Here is a 5,458-nt window from a genome sequence, read left to right on the forward strand (position 1 = left end):
TATAAGAGCGGCTTGTACAGCCCTGCCCGCCTAGCGCGCGACTCGGCGAATCACTCACGCAGCGCCGCGTGGTGGAATTATCAGGAGTGCACGGACACCAATTTTAAGCACCAAAAGTCTTGTTAAAATGGATAGAATGAAAGCGGACACGTGCGAATGAGTAGTTGCAGAAAATTCACTTCCATTCGCTTGTATATGGGTAGAATCGTTTATACTAGAGGGTACGAAAGAGAACACGAGGTAGCGAACATTGCCTATGAACGTTGTGTTATCAGTTTTTAGTTTTTGGAGCTAATATTCGGCATACAGGATACAACTCTACCTTGTTAGAGCCACAATGCGAAACTTTGCTACTCAGTGAGTATGATTTTGCATGGCTATCGCACTGTTCTTGACAAAGTATGTGAAATGGCGCAGGGAAGAAATAATTTAAGTGTCTCAATTTGTATGGAAGCGTGCCGTGCGTGGAGATTGTGCACTGTACATTGAATTGCATCTCCACCTCTCCTTAGCAGCTGTCCAAAATTTTCCTTGTATATCGGTTGCAATTTTTCTCTGGCTTCTCGTTACCATTGAGGGGAAATTTATAATCAGAACACTAATTACCGACGCTGAGCATCATCTCAAGAGGTGACACAGCTAGCGTTTCCACTACGCGTGTATGGTGTAATGGTCATAGCAAAAATTGTCTAGTGGTGAGGAGCACGCTCCGTGGTCCAGAGAGCTTTTCACTATGATTTTTAATCGAGCATTCACTTCTCACAGATTTCAGAGTGGCTACAAAAGACATGTGGTTCGCGTTGCACGTGAAACTGCAGGTTTGCGTTCTGCGATTAGGTAACTGTGGGAGGTTTGAGACACGTAAGTAGCTGCAGTGACGTCCAGTGAAAGGTCTGCGAGGGGATTTCCGGGTACGCCAGACAGAATTCTCTTTTCCTCGGGCTTCTTAACGTGTTTGCTCCGGTGGAAACCTGGCTTAAACTATACAAACTTTTTTTAATAACCTCTTACCGACAGTTCAATTCTTGCACATGTAAGTTTGATAAAAGTGGCTGGCAAAGAAAATAATCGTGGCAGTGTTTGACATCACAGACGACTTCCATCAATGAGGACTTGTAATTTGATGAAATGAAATGTGTCTTTCAGTACTACATTTGTACGCCCCCCGTATCTGAGTGGTGCCAGCACGGTAGCTCAGCGTGTTCGGTCAGAGGGTTAGCTGCCCTCTGTAATAAAAAAACTGAGTTACTCGATCAACAACGAACTTAAACGGATGTCATACGACGTCCGTCCCGAGCAGATGAAACGAACAAAATGAGATTAAAAAAAAAGTGGTCAGTACGACAGACTGTCAATCCAAAGGGCCCGGGTTCGATTCCCGGCTGGGTCGGAGATTTTCTCCGCTCAGGGACTGGGTGTTGTGTTGTCCTAATCATCACCATTTCATCCCCATCGACGTGCAACTCCCCGAAGTGGTGTCAAATCGAAAGACTTGCACCAGGCGAACGGTCTACCCGATGGGAGGCCCTCGTCACACGACATTTCATTTCATTTGAGTACTACATTTGATACCAATTCCTGTAGGTTAGTCCTTATAATAATGCTCGAATGTTGTACATTTGACTATCAGTGAAACAGTTCTTTGTTTATTCCCTGTAGTCGTCACAAAAGTGCGAAGTGTCTACTGAATGACAAACAATCATCTTTCTTGCACCTGGCACACCAGACAAAGGAAAAATTGATGCAGTCACGCACTTCGCAGTGACCCCTAGTTTTATTTAGGCAGAACTGGGATGGGGTTAGAAATGGTCCTGGCCGTTGTTCTGCACACTGCGCTGCATACCAGGCATACTTGATCATATTCGTAAACCTTAGAGAAGAAAACTGGTAATGCACAGATGACTGGAGCTTGAGACTACTGTTCCGTTGGTAAACCCGAAATGAGAGAGAGGTATCGGAAATTAGTTGTCTGATAATTTCCTGAAAAATGCTTTCCTCTGTCGAAAAAATTCTTTATTTGGAGGTTGAATCGCACTAGTAGTTCCAGGCGGAATCCAAATAACATCTACAGATTTTTCGTCGTCTTCCACAAAACAGAGGCGTCGTTATGTCCAGACCTTGAATCCAACAAAAGCAATGAATTAGTTTCTGCAGCTGGTGGAAATACGTTTCGAACGAAATGTTGAAATTTATTCTTTCCCATTTTTCCAGATTTTGATACGTCGATTACAAGACTTTTGCAACTAAACAGTCCATTTTTAATTTTTGGTCCTAATTTGCCTTGTGGTTCTTGAAGACAGATATACAGCTGTGGAAACAGTAAACCATTCATACTTATCACTGGCATTATCGTATATGAATGTGTCATTGCATTCATTGATTGGGCAACCGATTTCGTCTTTTTTTCACCCCGAAATGATAAAGTGCGGTGTGCAAGCAGTTCTTTCACGATACCTGACTGATCAGTGTTATAAACAGTAATTGTGGGGATAACAGCAAGTTTCGTCTTTGAATGAATTTCTCTATACTGTTGTCTATCACTGGCAGCTGCTCTACAAGTTTACGTGACGTAAATTTGGTAATTTTGCTACTCCCTATTTTGTACATTTTCTTGAACCTGCGTAGCGAGGTCGACGAAGCCTGGAAATTAGCAGTGTTTACGTCAGATGCAATTCGGAGGGCCCAGTCTCATAGATCGCCGTCGGTAACGATGCATAGCCTCTCAAGAGCGGTCCTAAATCGTTCGAACAGTTTTTAATTCAGATGGTTTCTGCTTTCCATTTGGCGCATATTTCTTACTTCATGTAATTCATTCTTTCATTTGTACAGTTCACGCTCCGATTTTACGAAACGAAAAGGGCTTCACACATTGCGTAACTTCAAGCCTTTTTCCCTCCATCGTTTAACCAGTATTTCACTGCTTTTCCTTTGTCGCTGAAAGGTGTTGCAGTACATGTTTCTTTAGAGTTGGAAGGTATTCTTCTTCAGAATTATTACTGGCGCAACTGACGTCGTCCGAACTACAATGCATGGAATCGTCACAGTTATTTCCTATTTCTTCTAACGTATCCAAAATTTCAAACGAAATGTCGATATCATTGTAATGACTGTCAAGGAAATTAACTAACAATTAACACATACGTACGTCCTCAGGAGAAGTAGGTCATTTCGGCTGGAAACCACTTTCTTCATCGCTAAATTTAGAACGTTAATTGGATTGTATATTACTGTGAAACTGGAAGAAAAAGGAAGGTACTACTAGGAGGCATGCCTTACTAAAGCACAATAAATATTAATTCAGCTTTATCTGTATTGTCAATACTTATCAATACTGAATAAAGCAACTGATAATTTGTAATAAATGTTACTTGAGTGGCTAATTCGAGAGAATAGTAGCTGTGTACTGTAGTGCCAGAGAAAATAACAACGACCAGTGACCTGAAACGTACTTTACAAATTACGATCGGGTTGTGTCGTGCTTCCCGTTTACAAATGTACCGCATACCTCGGCTGAGTGTGGGGTGGGGGGTGTAGTTGCTTGCGCAAGCGCAGTTGCTACAGCACTAGTAGAGATGTACATTTCTACCGCCGCCTGGCGCGCTACGAATTTGGAAATTTTCAGCTAGTTTTTTTAATACTTGCAGTGCCTCTTAGCAGCTAAAATTGTGGCGGTGCATTTCATTCGTTTTCTCCTTCCAATGTCAAAAAATTTCATGGTTCATTTCGACATGTGTTGTTGGACAATTCCCTTGTGAGGGCACAGCACTGTTTTCAGGAAAAGCGTGTGGCGTGTCGTGATGCAGTATTGCCACATCGTATGACAGTGGGATGGGTAAAAGTCTTTTGGGATGGTAGGGATGACATTCATGATTGTAAATGCTGTGGTTCTCCTCGCCCGCAGAAAGTGTGCTGTGAACGAGCTGGTATCAAAGTGATGGTTACTGTGCCTTATCATGCACAATAGTTAAACCTGGATCACGCTGTACCGTAGGGGCAGACAGTCACTGCAGCATCCTGCTGCAATTTCTTCTGACGTCACGTTAGTCCCGCACTGAGAAGAAGCGACGGCACCTTTTTGCACTGCATCCCGTCATCCTCCGTTACAAGGCACGATTCCACACGGTGGACTCCCATGCAGGGTCTTCTGCATGCATGGGACCGGGAGATAGTGGAACATCAATCGTATTCAGCCAATATGGGTCCGTGCGGTTATGACTTGTTCGCCAAAATGAAGGAAACTCCTCATGTCACGTGCTACAACACAAGAGAAGACATCATCCATAGTGTAGGGTGGTCCTTGAGAGACATCGACAGACATGGGAGCGCGGGCGGTGCAAGACGTCTTTCACGTGTGTGGGGGAAGGTGATGGAGATGTAGGACGATTATACTGAGGGCCTGTTATATGGTGAATGTCTGTCAATAAAGTCTGGAATGAATTATGAATGCTATCACTACTTTTATTTACCCACTATTTTTGTTTCAACAATCATAAAACAACCTGATTCGCTCATTATTTTATTTTTCACTTGCATGCTCGAAAATATGCATTCTGTTACCGACTTTTTTCGCCGGTCCAGTACTTTTATTTGTATAAAGATTTGGATGTATGAGCGAAGACAGCGTACGACTTGCGAAAGAAAATGGCATGTGTTTAGGAGAATGAGACAGTCTAAATCAGTATTTCCAAGTGAGACATGAGATGTGGTTGTAAGGCTTTGAGCAGAGACCTTACGGTTGCAGGATAACTAAGCGTCGAATATGGTGGTGAATTCCAGCTGGCGCTCTGTGCGCTACTGAAATAGTATTAGCAACATATGCATTTATTCGATTTAAATGTTACAACTCAAAGATCTTCTCTACGGCCGTGGTGAGGGCAGTGAATGGAACACGCAGCCTGGGAATGCACTTACTTGACCACCTTAGTAGATTCTCGAGGCCGTTGTCTCCACCACGGCTGGTCATGTAGCACAATGGTGCCGTGCAAGGCGGCGAGCTGCAGGCACAGCTCGTGAAGTGGCGTCGATCACTGACTGCATCGTCGACTAGTTTTTACTGGGGCATTCTCATGACATCAAAGCGGTGTTAGAATTATATTAATACCTTGATATATATCAACGGGGACAGGTGAAAATGTGTGCCCCGACCGGGAATCGAACCCGGGATCTTCTGCTTACATGGCAGACGCTCTATCCATATGAGCCACCGAGGGGACAGAGGATAGCGCTACTGCAGGGACTATCTCGCGCACGCCACCCACGAGACCCACATTCTCACCTTGTACGTCCACACACTACATTCGTAGTTTCCCACCACAAGACACTCATTACTCGTGGAAGACATTTTTACCAAGTCCCGTAAGAGTTCGGGGAATATGTGTGCATATCCATATAAGTATATAGTTCTGGCAATACTTGCCATGACCTCTTTCTACTGTGCGGATGCACACATATTCCCCGC

The 5,458-nt window shown here is 43.8% G+C and overlaps 1 non-coding gene across 1 annotated transcript; it reads right to left on the bottom strand.

Annotated features, from left to right (window-relative positions):
• Positions 1–5,136: 5,136 nt before the first annotated feature.
• On the bottom strand, positions 5,137–5,210 carry Trnat-ugu (transfer RNA threonine (anticodon UGU)). Its single transcript has one exon. It is a non-coding gene; the product is annotated as a tRNA-Thr (tRNA).
• Positions 5,211–5,458: the final 248 nt, after the last annotated feature.

The sequence above is a fragment of the Schistocerca gregaria genome, chromosome X, assembly GCF_023897955.1.
Source record: "Schistocerca gregaria isolate iqSchGreg1 chromosome X, iqSchGreg1.2, whole genome shotgun sequence".
Taxonomy (NCBI): Eukaryota; Metazoa; Arthropoda; class Insecta; order Orthoptera; family Acrididae; genus Schistocerca; species Schistocerca gregaria.